The sequence below is a fragment of the Felis catus genome, chromosome B3 (genome assembly GCF_018350175.1).
Source record: "Felis catus isolate Fca126 chromosome B3, F.catus_Fca126_mat1.0, whole genome shotgun sequence".
NCBI lineage: Eukaryota > Metazoa > Chordata > Mammalia > Carnivora > Felidae > Felis > Felis catus.
Window position 1 is genome coordinate 79095001 of NC_058373.1, and position 22786 is coordinate 79117786.

Sequence of the window (22786 nt, forward strand, 5' to 3'; positions counted from 1 at the left end):
GCTTGTCTTTTATGGCTGACTTGCACTAGCAGGAAAAATTAATTGACCTTATTGAGTTTTATATTTGAAAAAGTTGCCAGTGGTGAAAACATGGTCTAATGTTCTCCTTCCTTCCAGATCCAGACATACTAAGGAAGGGCTGTGATTGGTCTACACCTTGGCCAGGTGTCAATCTCTGGGATAGTCAACTGTGGTCATCGCATAGGGTTTACATACATAAAAAAATATATAGCACCTTCCACAGAGACTGTAGAAGAAGAGTAAGACTGAGAAGCAGAGAAAAGGAACAATTTCTAAAAAGAGCATGCTGCTCCCAGATGAAATGGGTTTTTGGGTAGGCAAATAGTAGGCAACAAACACAAATATGCATTCCAATACAAATGAGTTCAAACAAAACAGGGATTTTATTGAAAGGATGTAATACTATCTTAAAGAACACAATGAGGACAAGATATCCAGGTATTACAGAAGACCTGGACAAGCAAAGGAAGGCCCTTAAGACACACTGTACCTACTGTTTGTCTTTTTCTTCTCTTTCTATTTTAATTACTTAATCTCTACAGGCTGTTCTGAGCATGTCCAGTCCAGGTAGTCATAAATAAATACTAGTACCTAGTATACAGCTAGGCACATCTCAGCATGTCTGGGAACAGAGGGACATTTGAGAAAGTTTAAGGACTAGGGTACAATTTTCTGAGAGGAAGTATCTATTACATTCTGATATTTTAAAGTAAAAATAGTATCACCACTTATTTTATTTAGTTCTAGGCCCCAGGAGAAAGTATATATTTTCATCTTCTATTATTTCCTCTTCTAAATTAACCATACCCTTGGGATAACCATTCTTAGGGAAAACATGTAACTTAGTCATATTGATCCACAGTACTACAATGATCCATAGATCACTGAATAATACAATCTGGGTGGTCACATTCTATGAATTCTACAAGCAGGGGTTTTATACGCTTACCAATAAAATAACAATTTCTTTTAAGCTAATTGCCTAAAGGTTTTACCCTAAGGAGAACATTCTAACTAAGATACATTTGTCATGTATACTTAGAGAATATGATGAATTTGTGGCATGAACAGCTTGTCTCTTTGACTTAATACTGACAAACACTCAATTTGAAATTTGAAGAGGTAATGGTGGTAGTTACAAGGAAATGAAAAGCTTCAAAGCTTCACATTTTCTTGGCATGACCTCTACAACAGCATCTGTTCTTGTCTTTTTTTTTTTTAAATTCTTGAGTAATACTAGGAAGTTGCTAGACCAGATGAACTTCCTATGACCTATTTAGTAGACCCAAACAATTAGCAAATGGTTATTCAATCACTCCTAAGAGTAGATTTATGCTAGACAAGTAGAATATCATGACCTTTTGATTTATTTTATATAACTTTTCATATACACTTCTTCTGACAATGCCTGGCACATAGTCTGTGAGAGGCGATGATGGTCTGAAGCAAGGCTTTGCATAGGATATGGAGATGATGTGCTATTTTCCATTGTCCCCAGTTCCATTCACTAGACAGTCTTCACCTCTAGACTCAGCAGGGCTAACCCTGCATCCTCTATTTTCCTGATTGTTAGGAACAATCATTACAAATGGTAAGTAAATCTTAGGTGTCAGTGTTATCATCTAAGGATGTATATAAATAAGAAGAATAGAAAGTGGAATTTTGAGGTACGCCTGTGTATAATGAATGTATGGAGGAAGAGGAGCTTATGAAGAAGACTGAGAGTTAGACTTTTAGGTGGTGAAAACACTAAGAGAAAATGGGACCAAGAGAGAGTCACAGAAAAGACAAGGAGAAGAAATATCAAGAAGAGATAGGGCGCACCTCGGTGGCTCAGTCAGTTGAGCATCTGACTTCAGTTCAGGTCATGATCTCACAGCTCGAAGGCTCCTGAGTTTGAGCCCTGCATTGGGCTCTGTGCTGACGGCTCAGAGCCTGGAGCCTGCTTCGGATTCTGTGTGTGTCTCTCTTTTCCCCTCCCCTGCTCGTGCTCTCTCTCTCTCTCTCTCTCAAAAATAAATAAACATTTAAAAATTAAAACAAAAAAGAGATGCCAAAAAAAAAAAAAAAGGCTAGACGAACAGCATCAATAGAACAAAGGGAATACTGGAAAGCATCTGTTGAATTTGTCAGATCAGAAGTCAACAATGACATTACTGAGAGCTCTTTCAGTGGAGTGATGAGGAAATAAATCAGAACAGAATAAATTGAAAAGAACAGGAGGTAGAAAAGTTTAGAAAATGAGTATCAACTATTCTTTTTAAAAGGATAGAACTAGTAATTCTATAAACTTAAGAATACTTTGATTAAGGGGCACCTGGGTGACCCAGTCAGTTGAGAGTCAAACTTCTGATTTCACCTCAGGTCGTGATCTCACCGTTTGTGAGTTCAAGCCCCATATTGGGTTCTGTGCTCACTGCGTGGAGCCTGCTTGGTATTCTCTCTCTCTCTCTCTCTCTCTCTCTCTCTCTCTCTCTCTCTCTCTCTAAATGAATAAATAAACTTAAAAAAAGAATACTTTGATTAAAAAAATTCAACAGTGGGGGCACCTGCGTGGCTCAGTTGGTTAAGCATCTGCCTTCAGCTCAAGTCATGATCTCACAGTTCATGAGTTCAAGCCCCACATCAAACTCTCTGCTGTCAGTACAGGACCACTTTTGATCTTCTGTCCTCCTATCTCTCTGCCTCTACCCCACTCACTTTCTCTCTCTAAAAAATAAATCAATAAACTTTAAAAGAATTCACCAATGACCTGATTAAGACTCCATGTAATTGTGGGGTGCCTGGGTGGCTTAGTCAGTAGAGCATCTGACTTCAGCTCAGGTTGATTTCACAGTTCATGGGTTTGAGCCCAGTGTTGGGCTCTGTGCTGACAGCTCAGCGCCTGGAGCCTGCATCAGATTCTGTGTCTCCCTCTCTTTCCGCCCCCTCCTTTCTCTCTCTCTCTCTCTCTCTCTCTCTCTCTCTCTCTCTCTCTCAGAAATGAATAAACATTAAAAATATAAAATAAAACTCCATGTAATTGTTCCTAGGAACTCAAAAAGGCAATTGCTATTCTTCAGGTTTTCTTTTTCCTTTTGTAATGATACTATTTACTTCTTAGTCATTTCCAATGTACCTACCTGGAAAGTCAATCCAACAACGGGAAGAAAGAGAACTTATGTATGTGATTTTTTTTCCCTTTCAACAGGTCATTTACTGACATTGAAAAAATTTCCTCACATCCCCAAAGTAGAAGACATATTGCATTAATAGTTTGAGTTTGGTTAATATGGATTATAGAAAAATAATCTGTCAACAGCTGGTCCTGTCATTCCTTTTTTACCAAGAATGTTGCTATAGATTACCAAAATTAAAGGAAATTATAGCCAGAAGTTTATATTATTCTGCCTTTGTTTTGAAACCTTAACATTCCCCTTCCAGTCTGTTTTATACTTCTCTAAAGTACTTATACTTTCTTTAAACCCATCTTCCCAGAGTTCCTGTCTAAAGTGCTGGTAAAGAAAGAGTCGATAAACTCATTCACAGTAACAAATGATGGCAAAACCAGTCTAATGTGTTACCTCTCCCAAGATGGCTTCATATACAAGAACTGAAGTCCAGTAATGAATGTCAGTATGAAGAAGTTTAATTGTATAGGAGGAAGAAACATCATAGCTATCTTACCAAATTATCACAAATAGGATTTACTCTACCTGAATATAAGGCCAACAGTACATTGTATTTTAAGCTAAGAGAATATATACCTACAGGGAATAGATTTCCATGATGGAAGGGCAAGTTCACTTTTTGTTGATATTTTAGAAATATTTCCAAAGAGATAATCACTAGGTTTTCATTTAGACATATGTGATGACACAGTTGAAGACTTCAAAGGAGTTTGTGTAGCAGGTTGACTTTTGATACTGTCACAATTCTATGTCTGTTTTTCTTATGAACATGTGAGAGCATTTCAAAGAAAATGATGGAAACTTCTAAATTAAAGGTACTTCAATGTTGATCAGGCTATAACCTAATTAACATTTTCAAGGCTTCCACTTCTTTTAGATAAATGGCAGGCCTTGACTGGCAGCCACAAGACAGCTCATGAACATGATTATGACAAAATAATGTGCCTTTGTCAGACACAGACTTTGAGTACTCTCTTGACTTAATAAAGTTAAGCACCACTTATAATCAGTACTTCACTTTGCTTTTTTCTATCATATAGCCTGTTGGTTGTCCTGTTGTTCTAGCAGACATCTTGCATAGGTGTTCACTGGTACTCTCCCACTGTGGAGGCACTCAAATTCTCAAGCTTCTAGCTACTACCAAGTTGCACAAAATGTAGTTTGACTTTTTATAACCTAGTATTCATCATCATTGCTTAATGTACCAAACCTTCATAATTCCCAATATCATTTCATTTGGACTCACATTTGTATGCATTGAACAAGATTGAAAAAGTCCTCTGAGTTTCAATTTAAGTGTTAAAAATTGTCACTGAAAGTGCTTACTTCAGCAGCACACATACTAAAATTGGAACGATACAGAGAAGATTAGCATGGCCTCTGCACAAGGGTGACATGCAAATTTGTGAAGCATTCCATATGAAAATAATAATAATCACTGAAAATATGAGTCATATAAGCTAAAAACAACTAGCTTTAGTCTTGAAAAATCACATAAAGTATTTATGAAATGTATAAACCCTAGGAAATTATTTTCAAACAATGATAGGTTTGAATACAATTTAATCAATAATATCATATGTAACTTAGAAACTTTTATTGATGAAAATTTTGGTATTCTATTATTCCATTAGCAAACCATCCTTATTGAACACCTTTGGGATCTTCAAAGGTACAGAATAAGATTTAGTTTTGTGCTTTGAATTTTTCAATCATTCTCCTCTAAAATTATTTGCATGCAATAGTTAACCAGTACATACTTTAAATTGAACAGAAAGTACAGTAGGTTGGACTTGGATATAATAAAAAGATTTTTATTATTTATTGATTTAAGTAATGAAGAAATACATTTGGGAAAAATTATTTCATGAAACATTACTTATAGAGTACCAATATGAAGCCCATTGAGTTCCTCTCCTCTTTTTACTTATTTTTTTTATTCTTTCTATCCTCCTTCTATTTAATTTTTCTCTCTTGGGAAGACAGATTGTCAAAACATCAAGTAAGGTCTCCTAGGATTGCTTGTACTTCTGAAAGCTCAGTCTTCTCTGCTATATCTTTGGCTTCTTTGTGTTTTTGTGTCATCGGGACTCAAGAGATATGTGATGGTGGAATTCTAGCTCAAAAGCCAAAAGAATGGTTAAATAAATTGGGTGGCGTAGATATTTGAGAAGACAGGTAAGCGCTTGATGTTACACAGGCTTTTTCATGACAGGAAAACCTCACTTTGTCAACTTGACAATTAAACAACAAGATAACTCTTACGCACTTCAAAACACATTCCAAACTTGAGAATCATAGTGGAAAGGCATTGCCTTTTTTCCAGTGCTGCAGGGAAACTGTACAGGGGTTTCTGAATGGAGGAAGAGGTACAGAGTTTGTGGGATTTTAAACATTATACAACTGATGAAGGTACCTACTAACCAGAGGAATTTAGAATGATCTTTGATTATAAGGTAGTACATTTTTAGATACATGTTTGCTTATCTGCAATGCTTAGAAGAAAACATTCCTGTTCCTCCTTGTGTTCACTATATGGCAATTTTGAGAAGTTATCAGTGGAAGATTTTAGAATCCAAACAAATAGCTTTAAAAAATTAGAGTGGTTGGGGCACCCTGGTGACTCAGTCAGTTAAGCATCCAACTCTAGATTTCAGCTCAGGTCATGATCTCACAGTTGTGAGATAGAGCCCCACATCAGCACAGAGCCTGCTTGAGATTCTCTTTCTCAAAATTAAAAAAAAAAAAAACTTAAAAAAATTAGAGTGGTTTATTTGGTTTATAAATTCACAGAATAATACCCCACAAAGACTTAGGAATACTTATTATTTGTCAGGCTTATAATGTGGCTGACATTGAGTATGATGATTTTACTCTACGATTATAACATATATAACAGTTATATTCATTGCTATGGCTTTGGATTTCAGAAGGGAGGGTAAGTGCTCTCAGGTTTAACTCTGAAATTTTTGGGAAATGAAGATGAAGTGCATTTGAAGCGTCCCTATGTGCATATCTCTACATGACTCTAAACAACTGGAAATCCACTTGGGAGAGAGTCCATGACAGAATGAAGGCATAACTTCCAGGGCCAGGCAACTATTTACTCATATCACTGGGCCTGATAAGGAAAATAGGATATTTTCAGAGGAGGAAATACTGCTATTACCTGCCTCTGACTTAATAAGGGGTAAACCCTACATGTGATATGTCTCTAGGATCAGGCAGAGCCTTTTGGGGTTTACCTACAGTTAGATACATATCTATATCCACATCTCTATCTATCTATCTTAGAAATATAATTACACAGGGGATATTTGTTAACAACCATACTAGTATTTACCCAGGATCAAGTCTAATTTTGAAGACATCAAGCCTTTTCCACTCCTATAAACCTCATTTTCAGAACTGGGAAGGGTATTTGTGTCCATTTGTCTGTTGATCCTAACCTTCTCAAATTCTTCTCAAAGCCTTGGATACCCTTTTGACTCAAATAAAATAGGATTGGGGAGACTTTTTCCAATGCTTTATAGCATCACGGTACAAATCTAATTTAGGAACATCCATCCAAAATACAAAACTTGAAAAGGAATGAGTTACATATAATTGCCTTGCTTCCACTCACCTATTTTGGTTTTATGTTTTGTTTTGTTTTGTTTTGTTTTGTTTTGTTTCCTTCAGTAAATAACCAGTAACTTGGTATCAACCGTATAGAAGAAAAACATCCTGCGCAGTGGCCTATCCAACAATATATGCTGTTTGCCACCTACAGAGCCACATGTACTAAAATGCACTAAAATGACTGTACAGGATATAACTAAAACGAATCCATTGTGAGATTTCCTACCAAATCCAGAGTGTTCTGGGGCCATTAACTGAACAGAATTAAGGAATGACTGTTGATATAGGTGGCTACAGAAACAACTACTCTCCAAACATTTGGACAACCAGCTCTAATAAATTTCTTTCTCAGTAGTTTATTCTATGGACTGGAGATAGCCATCTGAGATACCTAGAGAAATCACAAGCAATCAGACAGTTATCTTTATATGAGGTACTACATCTTAAATACAAGATTAAAGATACCATGCTGTTATGACCTAAAATATTAAAGATGTTTTTTCAATTGTAGTTAGTTCAAAGGATATTACTATTTCTCAATATTTCATTCATTCTTAATCACTGGCAAAATGGCCTTTCACTGGTAAATTTAGGCAACAAAACAGGGTTTTTAGTTATTATTAAAAAATGAGATTTCTCTTTAGTTACTTGTATAGTTTGGAAAATTCAACTCTATTTACATAGTAGTTACTTAAGTGATACTCATTATTCTGAATGACCTTTTCTTTGTTATAACTTCTAACCAATTTAGCAAAGCCATCAAATTCTTCAAGTTAACCTGGGAGGAAGTAACAGTTTTCTCTCCTTACTCATCCAAAATAATAATAGTAAGAAACCATTTTTCTAAACGCTATTTTATACCAACGCATGCCTGTGAACTTCCCTCCCTGACTATTTCAGAAGCTTCTCTTAAGTCATTATAGTAAGTCCATCCATGCCTCAATTCAGCACAACAATTATCTAGTGTTTACTATATTCAAAACGAGTAAAATATGACGTTGTCTTCAAAGAGTTTATAAACTGTGTATAATTTCTGTTATCTAGCTGCATATTTTAGTTCAAGTGAGTCAGCAAACTTTGAAAAGCCTGACTTTATAATGTTATCACCAACTTGCAAGTTTAGATCAACTTTAGTTGTTGCTAACCTTCATAGAAATACAGCCTATCTTTTCAAATACCATGCAACCTTATTACCACTTTTGCAGATGAAGGAAGTGAAACAATATGGGTCAAGTGAGTTGCTCCGTGATTAATGAAGCAAAAAGTAGAACTCATTGTCTCCTTGTATGTTTAACCAAGAGCTCAAGAGATAGTAAATTGTGAACAATTTAAATTAAATGGAAGTGTTAAAACTTATCAGAGCAATTTTGAGTCAGGTATTCTAGTTAATAAAGGATAACCAGAAGCAATTTTAGTTGTGTGCAGTATTTGTTATACTCTAAGAATGGTATAGTTTGCTTCAAACAATGATTAAAAAATAGAAATAGTATCCATCAATGGATATATTTTCTTTTTGAATTTACTGACAAAAAAAGGTGCAGATGGCACCCCAAATAAGAGACTGGCATGGACCAGTATCTTCTCTGTGAAAATGACTAATGTATTACTATGCTTCTGCCAGAACTTACATAAAGAGACTGCCAAAAATGATCATATCATTATCAGCTAGTGTTCCCAATTGTTCACTGTTTGTATCACATATGGATCCTCTGAAATGCAGAACTCCTACCTAAAGAAACCCTAATATCATTATAAAACATGAACTTTTGCATGTTTTTAAAATGTTTTAAGAAAACTGTATTTGTTCTACAATAAACAGACATATTTTCCTGGTGTCAGTTAAACAAAAAACAGTGCAAAAAATAAATGAGATTCAAGTTTCAAAAGTTATATTTGGAAAGGAAAATTAGAATACAAAGAAGATTTGATGTAGATGTCTATATAAACAAATCAGCTTTGTTCTTTCACTCCCTCTATATTTTTAGCTATCAGCCATCTACTAAACTAACCATTTGGTCACAGAGGGTCATTGATTTCTCTCAACTTGTGAGGCTTTAATATAGATTAATTGAATGTGACGGTGCAATACACCCAATTGTCATATTATATCCCATGACATTAAAATGAAAAGAAGATGAAATAAGAGGTTCATCTGGTTATTTATTACACAGTAAGCACCGCTTAGCTTCTCACTGGTGCAAAAGTTAGTTCATTTTTACATGAATATACATATTTACATCATCAAATAACAAGGAACTGGATATTGGTATTCTTCATACTCACGCACAAACACACACATACACAGACGCACAACCTTTTATACTATCAACTATAAAATACTAGAAATTGAAACATAGATCATCTTTCTATGTAAAATATTTCAAGAGGAAAATGACAGTTGGGTAGAGTGTAACTTGAAAAGTAGTCTTGGGGAATGGGGAAGGGTTGAATATGTGAAGCACAGAGGAATTTTAGCGCAGGGAAAGTGTTCTTTATGATACTCTAATTGGGGATATATGACATGGTACATTTGTCAAATCCATAAGACTTTAAAGGAAGAAGAGTGAAACTTAATAAAAGTTTTAAAAAAGACATTTAGGAAGTCAAGGGATCACAGAATGTGACAAAAAAAATCTAACTACATTACAAATGTATGAAATAATCTCACTAAAGGTGGTAAGGGGAAAATGCTGACCTAAATAACCGGAAATGAGTGGACTCTAACACCAAACACAAAAGAAAGTGTGCATAAATACCATATTGTAGCTCATAAAGTTGGTAAAGTTTAACAATTCTGAAACCACTATGCATGTATGCTGGAACTGAATAAGTAAGCAAATGGGTGCTAGATGGTAAGAGCCAGGTTTCTCACTGTCAGAATGAGAAATTATAAGCGAGCAAGAAAAAGCTAGAATGATTCATGTGGTAGTGTATTAGAGACATCAATTTGAACGTAATATAGATACAGATGGACATATATATATATGTATATATATATATGTATATATATATACACACACACACAAACACACACACACACACACACACATATATATATATATACATATATATATGTAAAATTCCTTCCCCCCTCTCTACATATATGTAGATACACATACACATACATAGATATATACAGTGAGGGGGTATATATAGAGATTGATATAAATATAGATACAATATGCATGCACACACACAGGTTATCTGATATATTTTTTTCTTTGCTCTGTCAGATGAAAGGGCCTAAAAGCAAAGACATCCCAGTAGAAATGGGTATAACTAGTACTCACTTGGTTTGTACCACCATTTTCCAATGGAAAGAATCAGAGTTGCTTGAAAAACTGGTTGATTCTAGCACTGGGCAGAAAATATACAAAATGAGGCTAGAGTGTATACTGATGCCAGAAAGTAAGGAAGTGTTAACAACACACACACACACACACACACACACACACACACACAAAATGGGGGTATATCAAAAGGACATAGGAGCCAACTGAAAGAATTCCCAGTGGCCAAAACTGACACAATTTGAACAAAAAAAAATAAGTAAAACAGCATTGGATTTTAGTCCAAAATCTAAAATAAATATTCACAAATCCTTACTGACATATAAATGATTGAATAAATAAAAGGGAGATAATAGACAAATCCCCAACGCAAAAGAATGCCAAATAAACTATGTAGACATTTCTTCCTTACTGAAGTGGATGATAACTCTCCACTTCTTTATTTTTATTTTTTTAATGTTTTATTTTATTTTTGAGAGACAGAGAGAGACAGCATGAGTGGGGGAGGAGCAGAGAGAGAGGGAGACACAGAATCCGAAACAGGCTCCAGACTCTGAGCTGTCAGCACAAAGCCCGACGCGGGGCTCAAACCCACAAGCCATGAGATCACGACCTGAGCTGAAGTCAGCCACTGAACCAACTGAGCCACCCAGGAGCCCCTAACTCTCCACTTCTAAAGTCTTGGCTTCTCAGTATGACTTTCTTCACAGAATACAGAAAAAACAGGGGATTTTTAATTTTTTTTTAAATGTTTATTTATTTTTGAGAGAGACAGACAGAAAGAGTGTGATCAGGGGAGGGGCAGAGGGTAGGAGACACAGAATTCAAAGCAGGCTCCAGGCCCAGAGCTGTCAGCACAGAGCCCGATACGAGGCTTAAACTCATGATCATGACCTGAGTGCAATTTGGATGCTTAATCCACTGGGCCACCCAGGCAACCCATAAACTAGGGATTTTTCAAAACTTAACTATCCAGTAAGGAAAATTTTCCAATACTACCTAATCCAAGTGATCAAAGACAACATCCACAGTAACGAATCATTTGACAAAAATGCCACTTTACCTCTGTGATCTCCCTCCTAAAATCCTAGTTTAATCACAATACAACAATCAGACAAGTCCTATGTAAGTGACTTTCTACAAAATACCTAACCAACACTCTTTAAAACCCTTAAGGTCACCAAAATCAGAGAAAGTCTGGGAAATAGTAACAATCAAGAAGAGTCCAAGGAGATATGACAACTAAATGTAAGGATCCTGGGAGAGAAAAAGGTAAATGACATTAAATGTAAGCCAATATGAATCAAGTATGGACTTCAGTTATTACTGAGGTTATCAATATTGATTCATTATTGTGTCAAACACCATACCACTGTAAGATGCTAATAATGAGGTACACTGGGTGTGAGTATATGGCAACTCTCTGTACTGTCTTTGTAACTTTTCTGTAAATCTAAATCAATTATATAATAAAAGTTTGTTTAATGAAAACTTGGTCTTGTGGATAAATTGAATTATGGATGAGTATTAAAGTGCTGTATTGTTACTGAGTATAAAAATGAATGGAGGGTAGAATTTAATAGATCAGAGCTCAGTAGAAAGATTTTTATTTGAATATCAACTTGAAACCCCTGTTTAGCTAAGCAAGTCAGGACTCCAACAAGAGTGTGAGCTGTCACAGTGCCATGAAAGCAGATGGCCTTGACTGCACACAACTGGGAAACAAAACCCTAGGACCAGTTGGAAATAATATAGGATTCCTAGTCCAGGATGTCCAAATTGTGACAGACTTTTTGTTTATTTTTTACTTTAGTAAAATCAGTTTGTTGAATTAATTTCAAAGGATGTTATAGGTTACAAGAACACCCAATATAGTGATTAGAAAACAGTAAAAACTTCTCACTGGCGTGGACTATGGAATTACTTCTGCTTTTAAAAGAAAAAAGACAGTATCTGGTTATTCTTAATTGCATGCACTCCAGGTCTCTTTCACCTCAATCATTTGAAGATTTTAATATCTAGTATATACAAACTTGTATCCATCAAAACATAGCACATATTTTAAAAATACTATTGCAATAAAACTACAATGACCTTAAGGAGAAAGAGCTCACCATTCCAAAATCATGGTAGGGTCCTATCCAGTAGATCTCTCAAGTCAACCTCAGTCAACATGATCTTTGAGTATTAGGTAACTGGTCTGTTTTATTTCTAATCATAAACCTTAGACATATCATATATATAGATTCCTGAAGAATTCTAAAATGAGCTTATCATCACCCACATCTTATTGATCACAAAAAATTTGTACAAATACAACTCCAATTGCGTTACATTGACATCTTTTCCCAATAGCCTTGTCACTGTACATTCATATTTTCATCCAAATTGTATTCCCATAATTTATGACTAAGTATGGCATGACTTTGTATGACTAAGTCATATATCCAGGTGTATTTAATTTTCATGTGTAGAATACCAAATTCTAAGACAGTTGATTCAGCCATAACACCTATCAGTTTTTTAAAATGCTTTGTGATATATCTATATCTATATCTATATCTTAATCTATATCTATATCTATATCTATATCTATATCTATATCTATATCTATATCTATATCTATATCTATCTATATATCTATCTATATAGATATATAGATATAGATATATAGATATATTTAAAATAGTAAGCCTTTTTCCAAGGCCCAAGGTAAATTGCCACAGTCCCACAAAAATATTTAATGGACCCCAAAAGACTTTCCTAATTTTTGCCATTATGTTTTACTCTCCTGACAGAATTCTGTATATGTTTCCCATATAAATATACCAAGGATGCCTTAAATCAGAGAAGTGATACAACACTATTAACTTTGTGAGAAATTATATATCATGGTTAAAAGCACAGGCTCCAGAACCACACTTCCTGGTCTGAAGCTCAAATCCTTCATACACCTGCTGTGTGACACTGAAGAAGTTACTATATATCTCTTGCTTCATTTTATCTGCAAAATGCTACCTTGTCATAATTTAACAATATGTTATTTACTACTAATGCAGGTAGAAACAATTCTACAAGAGCATGGTGCCCACCATATGGTAAGGTAAAGCTTTGTTGAATGAAGGAATAAATGAATGAACGAGTCATCAGTAGTAGAAAAAGAATAAATATGCACAAAAGGAAATATGGGTGATAGCAGTGGAAATTGTGAATGCTAACTGGAACTTTAGCAATTGTAACGATAGCAGAAATGTACTGGAAGTGTTGCTCAGTATTGGACCCAATGGAGCTAATAATGTCAGCCTTCTTTCAGGAGATATATCTGAAATGTTAGCTGTGTTTTCTCAACTTATTTCCACTCAAGATGAAACTTCATCAGCTTCACACCTAATATAGGTGTTCACAGGCTTTCAGTAAATTTAAGGTAATTTATGATTTCATCTTTCTCAAGTAATTTTCAATCAAGTAAAGTTATCCAACAAGACTGGAAGTTTCACATGGAAACATTTTATTTTAAGGTTTCATTAGTATGCGTAAATTCACAGCCCCTCCCAATCTCCATCCATTTTTTGCAAATAATTGAAAAAAAGTGACTCAACATATGTGGATACCAGTTTTTAGGTTAGCAAATAGGGCATGGCACTTTAAACGTTTTAAATGTGGAACATTAACTGTGCTATAATTTAATTTCTAATAATGAACCTGATTCTCCTTCCAAACTGAAGATAACATCCTGTGGTAAACATGAAAAACAGGAGCATGTCATAGAAAGCATATTATAGCATGAGGCAGGACATCTGTTTTCCAGTCCCTTACTCACATCTTATATGTAATGAATTTTATGTCACTTGGCCTCAGTTTCTTCATCTATAGAACAGGAATGATACCCACACAAAAACAGAAGCTTAACCAAATCTTTGCATTCACTCACTGTCCATTAAGCCCCTACAATGTGCCAAGGTCAGACTTTTTCCTACTCCTCTGTGATTTTTACAAAGGCTCACACAGGTATGAACTAGGAAAGGAGCACTGGAACAATCAGCCACAATGGGTGACATGGGAGTATGGCTACTTACTCATGTATCTTACTTGTACATCTGGTCCTGCTTGGGCTCGATCTGAATGTCCCATTCTCAACTAAGAATAAGTGCTGCTTGGCAGTTCTGACCAAATCTAGCTTATAGTGAATGCTTCCAGATACTTGGTCACTTGGTGTTTGCTCAAAAGTCAAGCATTCTAGGGCACCTGGGTGGCTCAGTCTGTTAAGCACCTGACTCTTGATTTTGGCTCAGGTCATGATCTCATGGTTCATGACTCCAAGCCCCATGTTGGGCTCTGTGCTGACAATGTAGAGCCTGCTTGGGATTCTGTCTCTCTCCTTCTCTCTCTGCTCCTCCTCAGTTCTCCCTCTCTCTCCCTCCCTCCCTCCTTCCTTCCCTCCCTCTCTCTCTCTCTTGCTTTCAAAATAAATAAATAAGCTTAAAAAAGGAACATACTTTGTAAATCACAGTCAAAAAAAAAATAAATAAAAAAGTCAAGCATTCCATTTCAACTAAGGACCAGTACCATGTTAAGAGCTATTTCTCAAAGACTGTATAATCTGTGCTACACATGGCATGGTGTTCCAGATTCCATTAGCCTTCAACTGAATTCTCCCATTGGGTCCTGTCATCATCTCTATGCTGCATCTTTTCCCAATACTAATACCTGACTACCTTAGAGTCTGCTGGATCATATGGTTCACATGGCCAGGCTGAAGCACTGCAGCCTGGAACTTCAGACCTATTGGCCGATCCCAGCTCAACTTAAAGCTGGCAGCCTCCCTGTCACCCACTACTGCACTAAGGAAGTACTCTTAGGAGTGGGATGTGCTGTATCCAGAAGCCAAAAAAGATCTACCAAGGTACTTGGTACTTTGTGTAGGGATGCAAGATGCAGCAATTTATCTTTTACTTTGGAGGAGATATCCCAGCACACTGCTGGCCAGTGTACCCATGAATTTCACAGGAGTAGCAGATCCTTCAAACTGACTACAGATTATTTCCCATCCTTGGAGTACAGGTGTCTTATCAAATTCACCAGCATTCTAGCCACCTTTGGCCTATCCTGTCCAATCAGCATTATGTCATTTTTGTAATGGATCTCTGTGACATTCTGTGTGATGGTCAATGCATTTCAGATTCCTTTGGACTATATTCCGACAGAAGCAAGAAAGTTCATGTATCCGAGAGGCAACTGTTTCTGATCTACTTTTCTAAGTGGAATGAAGAGGAATGAATATGTCAAATTACTGATCACATACCACGTACTTAAAATATTAATAATCTGCTTCCAACAGTGATATCACAGAAGGCAGAGAAACCATTACCAAGACTACTACTTGGTTAAGTCTCCACTAGTCTATCAAAAAAAAAAAAAAAGTCTGCACTAAAAAAGTAACTGTAGAGCTACTCTTCAGGATGGGGTTTCTATAATCCCAAACTAAACAGAAAATAAAAAGAAATATGATAAGGTAAATATGGCAAAATAAACAGAAACATGATAAAGACTCCCATAAGTACAATGGTTAGAACTTTGATAGTGGCACTAATCTCCCTCCAACACCTACCATGATAGCTTATATTCCACAGACCAAGTACCCAGTGTGAGTTTTGTTCCAACTGCCAAGTATATCAGTTTCAAATATATATACTTGGCAAGTGGGAATGACCACAGAGTGGGTCCACAGACCCAGTGATTATACTGGGAACAAGATCTTACCCAGGACTTCCTGAAGGCCTGTGCTCTAAATCAGATGCCATGACACCACCAAAGGACTATTTCTTTGGGTTCCATCTTTCCAAACATGTTAATGAGCCTACATCTGTGACTATATCCCCAGTAGTCAGTCTGGACTGAGGAGGAAAGCCACCATTGAATTTCTTCATGATCTTGATGCCCCTCTTATTGGTATATTCCTGATGGCTTTGAATGAATAGTATTTCCTCTGAACCATGTTGAGGAACACAGTCCTCTGACAGGTCTTCCATTCTTCCATAAGACATCCATCCCAGGATGCCCAATTCCCTCAGACCCTTTATTCCTTTTTCCATTATCTTCCAAGGTAACTCAGGATTTCGTTCCACTTTGCTAAATATTGTACAGCTTCTGAGGATCACTTTAGCAACAAGTTTGGGCTATTCCCCTGGGTTTCCTATTATCATTTTAATCCTGTATCCCAAGAATGCTCCCAAATCAATAAATTCTTCCTATTTAGTTTTACATTCTAGCCCTCTTGATCCCTGATGTACTCCCCTGGCTCCTGCTGATACACACTAATGAATTTTTGCAAATCTTTTGTCTTTTTCCCTCTTTTATGAGGCCCATCTGGGTTATACAGAGATTAATCCTAGTTAGTACCTTGGCAACCAAGACAGAAGGTGAGGATAGTCCCTGAGGGAGGCACCTGTTAGCCTGTGGAGGAAAGACTTCAGTATCATACAGTACAGGGAAGTCCTAGCTGTTATTAGGGAAGGGGGACCACTTCTACAAGCCCAAAGAATCTATGGGTTCTACAGAACCAATATCATCACAAGAAATAAACCATATGCCCCATTCCATTTTCACAGTGCTAGGTATTCCCCACCAGGGTTCTGACCTTTGCATAACAGACCTGTACTGGCTGAGTATTCAGATGTCTCTGGAGTTCTGCAACTCTAATAATGACATCTTCAGGCTGCTGCTCTATATATCTGCTTTTCCACTGCAGAAAATAAGGGCCTTCTTTATAAGTTGCCATGAAGGCTCTTTGGTTATCATGCTTAGTCATTTATTGCCCTTAGTCTGTCATTATCTTTCTGTAAGACATGTACATGACTTACCAATAACCAGCCAATTCTGTCTTACTGGCATTGTTTCCATCATATCTTTCAAACACCTGCATTACTGCACTTGCCAAAGCGTTTCCTTACAGGGACATTTTTCCAGGTCACCCCTGGTGAAATGCTTATCAACTACTAAATTGTGCCAGAATCTCTTCATGTCCCATCGACCAACCAGAATAGCATCATTTGGACTTACCAGGCTATAGGTGAGCCAATTCCAAATGAACTTACCACAGCCACAGTTTCTCAAACCACTTTCAGAACCACTTATGCTAGACCAGGTCCTCCAAGAAGCCAACGTCAAGGCAGAATTAGAAATACAAGAAACCAGCAAGTGAACATAAAAAAGGAGCCAGAAGAGTCTGGGAAAGCCATAAGACTGTGATACAGATCCGACACTTGTGAAGGAGAATGGGAAGGAAGGAAGTGCGTTTGGAAAAACTTTAGACTGCAGTGGAATTCTAAGGCAGTTCAGAAGGTGGTGGGAGTCCTGGAAATAAAGCCGGAGTGCTCTCACGTTTCCCAAGAATGGGCCTCTGTTAATGTCCCCTTCACATTTCTCATTGGCTAAGAATAGGCTGCGGGAGGTGCAGTGTCAGGGCAAACACAAGGATGCATTTTAGAGAGCAGCAGCTGAGGCTATGGGTCAGTGATGCTCTATAGTCTGCAATCTAAAAGGTACATTTTTGGGTCGCCTGGGTGGCTCAGTTGATTGAGTGGCTGACTTCAGCTTGGGTCATATCTCACAGGTCATGTGTTCGAGCCCTGTGCCAGGCTCTTGGCTGACAGCTCGGAGCCTGGAGCCTGCTTCCGATTCTGTGTCTCCCTCTCTCTCTCTCTCTCTCTCTCTCTCTCTCTCTCTGCCCTACCGCTGCTTCCTCTCTATCTCTCTCTGTCTCTCTCTCAAAAATAATAAACATTAAAAGACATTTAAAAAATAAAGTAAAAGGTACATTTTCATCACTGCCACAAGAGATAGCATTTATTGGACACATAAAAGATTCCGGTCACCATTCTAAGCACACAGTAGGAATTACCTTTCCAATTTTTCACAGCAACAATGTTAACTTTGTTTTTTTAATTATTTTGTTTTTGTAGATGAGGCAACTGCATCTAAGTGGCTTGCCCAAGTTCACACAGCCAGAAAGTAGCAAAAATCGATTCAAACACAAATCTCTCTGGAGGCACAGCTAGATGCCTTTAACCACTTGCTTCCTATCTTCAGAGGGCTTAGAATCTGGCAGGTAAAGACACATGAGAACAGGCAAACATAATAAAACATGAATCTTCTTAATTAAGGCTGATAATTACAAATTGTCTATAAGAAAGACTGCTTTGGTATATCTGGAGAAAATCAGTGAATGCTTTGACTTATACCTAAAGGAAGAGTAGATATTTGTGTAAAAAACAGGATTTCAGGGAAACAGGGAACAATGTTGAACAGGAAGAAGAACGTAGGAGCGTCACAAGGCTAATTCTCGCATGAACTTAAGTATTTTCGGATTATTTGAAGCACCAGTAAGAGTCCTGATTCTTCTCAAAGGGTTTAAAAATAAGAAAACTGTTCAGTTCAAGCTTCTAGCAAGAGGCAACTTTTTACATCAGAAAAGGTTGAAACAAATATTTCCAATGCCAAAACAGGTAAAGGGGATGTTGATCATAGCAAATAAAATGCAGACGGGGAACAGTCAGTTGAAGAGTAATATCTAAAGCAGCAGTAATAGCAGCGGCAGTCTGCTGCCATTCCCAGAGTTAAAAATAAAGCCAGCATTTGGAGAGAATGTGGGAAGGAGGCAAAGTCTTCTGCAGAAGTCAACTGAATGAGAGTTGGTACTAAAAGGTGTCCGCAGAAGCCCCAAAGACAAATCACTGCCCACAATTTGACATATACCCCTTGGCATCAAAATCAATAATAGATAAATAACTTTATTTAAAAGTAAATACCTCAAAGGGTGCCTGGGTGTCTCAGTCGGTTAAGCGTCCAACTTCAGCTCAGGTCGTGGTCCCACTGCTTGTGTGTTCAAACCCCGCATCGGAATCTGTGCTGACAGCTCAGAGGCTGCAGTCTGCTTCAGATTCTGTCTTTCTCTCTCTCTGCTCCCCCCACTCATTCTCTGTCTCTCTCTGTCTCTCAAAAATAAATGAACATTAAAAAAAATTAAAAAGTAAATAAATACCTCAATGCCTGAGTAAGGAAGGAGCAGTCATGAGAAAAGGATTTAGGCTGAACAAGGTGGAGATTTTTCTCTTATAGAATAAACCTAATAAGTGTTAAGATTCTTATTTCCAACTACCAGTATCTTAAATGCCTATATCATTCCCACCTCAGTAATTCACTCTCACAGAAATTAAAGCATGGATACATGGAAATGGATATATAAAACAAGGTGTCTTGTTTGTTATAGAAAAAGTTAGAGATCAATATTGACCTATAGGGGAATAATTATGCTATGATATATCAAAATGTACCAACCTGGAAAAAGTTACTTATGTGTTCAATAAATACTTAGTGAGAAATGACCAAGGACCAAACATTGTGCCAGGAGCTAGGGACACAGAAGTGAAGAAGACTGATATGGTCTCTGCCCTTATGGAGTTTGTAGTCAGGAAAACTAGACAATAAATACCAAGTATACAATGCTGCATGCAAACAAAAAGGAAAATAAGACGTTGTGATAGAGAATCCATGAGGATCACAGATCCAAACAGATGAGAGGGTATAGGATCCACTTATAAGTGAAAGAATAGATCTTTAACAGCAGGAAAGACACAGCCTGCATTTTAACATATGAAAATAAATAAGATGATGATAATGGAGCTAGGCATGTATCTATTTACTGGTCAGAAGATGAGGGAATTAGTTCTCATCCACTATTTTCTATTTTCCTCCATGAGTTATATGCAAGTAGAGGATGGAGAGATATCTGTGAGGTGGAAGGTGAGAAAAAAATAAGGTAAACATAGATAATTGCATACAGTGCAGATATGCATATTAATTACTCTTGCTGTAATTAATATATTTCATTCTCTTTGTTTGGCTTTCCACTTGGCAAAACCTCCAGGTTTAACACATGTGGAAAAAAAAAAACTGTGGAAATGACAAATACAACAATTAAAAACATAATGAGATTTAAACAAGGATGTATACATTATGAGCAACCAGGTAAATAGTGTTAAATAGAATTACATTCAAATTATTAAAATAACTAAAGTTGCAAACAAAATATGACTCATTTTAACATTATTTACCAAATGAAACAAACTAAAATGAATCTTTTCCTAAAATAATTTTTTAAAAAAACATTACGTTTTAAAGTGTCTCAAATTTTTTTTTTTTAAACATATGGGCAGGTAGGAAATTTAAAATAAAAAGCAGAAGTTTTTGTACAGTCTAAATATAGATATGGTAGTGTGCCAGGTTTTAGCTGAAATTTCTCTATATATAACCTGTAATGGGTCCAGTATTTACTTTTTTTAATGTTTTGTTTCTAAAGAACATATAATGTAACTAATTAAAGTCCAATTAATGAGGTTTTAATTTTTAATTGTTTTTTAATGTTTAAAAAATTTATACACCCTTTACCCATTTGTCTTGTTCCCTATTACCTACCTCTGGCAAAAACCAATCTGTTCTCTGTACCTATGAGCCTGGGTTTTTGTTTGTCTGTTTGTTTTTTGAGATTCCACGTATAAGAGACAGCATACACTATTTGTTTTTCTCTACCTGACTTAATTTATTTTTCATAATGCCCTTCAGGTCCATCCATGTTGTTACAAATGGCAAGATTTCATTCTCTTTTATGGAGAATGTGTATATATACCACATTTTCTTTATCCATTCATCCATCACTGGAAACTTCTTTAACAAGAAATGTTAAGGGGACTTCTTTAAGCTAAGAAGAAAGGGTTCTAATTGGTAATAAGAAAACATAGGAAAGAATAAATCTCATTAGAAAGGTAAATAAATAATAAAAGCAGTAGATAAATAGTAAAGGTAATAAAAATAGTATGAAAGTTAAAAGAGGAAAGTAGTCAAAGTAACTATGATTAAAATAATTAGTTAAGGGATACACAAGTAGAATATGATATCAAATCATAAAACATATAGAAGAGAATAAAAATGTTGAGGTTTTCAATGGGATCAAAATTAAGTTGTTACCAACTTAAAATAGACTGTTACAGATATAAGTTGTTATAAATAAACCTCATGGTAACCACAAAGAAATAATTTATAGTAAATATGCAAAACAGAAAGAGAAAGAAAGTATATCACTAAAAAAAGTCATCAAACCACAGTGGAAGAGGCCAAGAGAAGAAAGAAAAGAGAGGAATTACAAAAGCAGTCAATAAACAATAAAAGGACAACAATTATATACCTATCAATAATTACTTTAAATGTAAATGGACTAAATTTACTAATCAAAAGACAGAGTGGCTGAATGGGCAAACAAACAAACAAACAAACAAACAAAACAAGACCCACCTATATGCCACCTAAAAGAGAATCACATTAGATGTAAGGACACAGAGACTGACAGTTAAGGAATAGAAGATGAGATTTTTGTATTTTCTTAATTTTTGCTTGCTCCATTTCTACCTACACATATGAGGGGGACCTCAAAAGAAAGGGCCACCCAACCATAAAATAAGGGGAGAAATCAAACATACCAGTTTTGAAACAAAGAGAAACAGAAATTTGAATCAGTGTTAAAATTCTAAATTCTTTTAGGTTACTAACATAGCTACTGAATCAGAATTTCCATGGGGAGACCCAGGAATCTGCCATTTTAAAAAAAGCTGCTTGGATATTTTTGAAGTAGATAATTTTTGACATGTTGAAAAAATAATGCTAGCTCAATTTCTCAATTTCAAATTATATTTCATACTGATGACTTTAGTACAAAAGGGGTCAAAACCATAACTTTAGTTAAGCAGTCAAACTTTGGATTCTTGGGGTGCCTGGGTGGCTCAGTCATGTATGTACCCGACTTTGGCTCAGGTTATGATCTCATGGTTTGTGAGTTTGAGCCTTGTGTCAGGCTCTATGCCTGGAGCCAACTTTGGATTCTGTATCTCCCTCTCTCTGCCCTCCCCTACTGGTGCTCTCACTCTCTCTTGCTCTCTCGCTCTCTCTCAAAAATAAACAAACATTAAAAAATTTTAAAAAGAAATTTTAAAAACTTTCAATTCTTGATAATACTGTACATTGGTTGTCCAAAGTTTGGTAATGTTAATATATTGTAGACTTGTATAAATGTCTTGGAAACAAAGATTCCAACCTCAGTCTCCATACATAAAAGTCAATCTTTGATTACAGAGTATCTCTCTTTATGCTTTGCTATGTTGTTGTAAATAAAAAGCAGATTTTGTTAATTACATGGACAGTGTCTAGAATTGCAAAGACCAGAAGGAACCAATTCTTGTGACACTGTGAATTGAGAACGGTCTTAATGGAGACTTTGTAACACTTATATAAGATTGCCTTGGTGAATAAACCATGAAAGGTATAACAAGAAAGAAATCCAACTGGATTGCTAAGGCTGATATCAGACAGAAGTGATTGAAACACTACAGCAAAGAATTCAAACACAGCCAAGAATAAGCTGAAATCAATTTCATCCTTGAAGAAGCTAGATCAGTTAGCTCTTTATGGAAGAGTATTTACAAATTCAAGGAAAAGCTAGAAATCTGAATAAATGATGTTGTGAATGGTCTGATTCCTGAAGAAAGGTGGGACACTTAGAAGAGTTCAATTGCCAATCCTATAGACCTACCCTAACCAATAGGATAGTCACTAATCATAGGTGGTCTTTGCACTTGA

General features: G+C 36.2%; 1 long non-coding RNA gene and 1 other non-coding gene across 4 annotated transcripts in view; one reads left to right on the plus strand and one right to left on the minus strand.

Annotated features, from left to right (window-relative positions):
- LOC109500786 overlaps window positions 1–22786 on the minus strand; it is a 208489-nt gene that overhangs the window by 48827 nt on the left and 136876 nt on the right. The gene's annotated exons all lie outside the window — the stretch shown is intronic.
- On the plus strand, window positions 4510–4616 carry LOC111561039. The gene has a single exon (XR_002743409.1). It is a non-coding gene; the product is annotated as a U6 spliceosomal RNA (small nuclear RNA).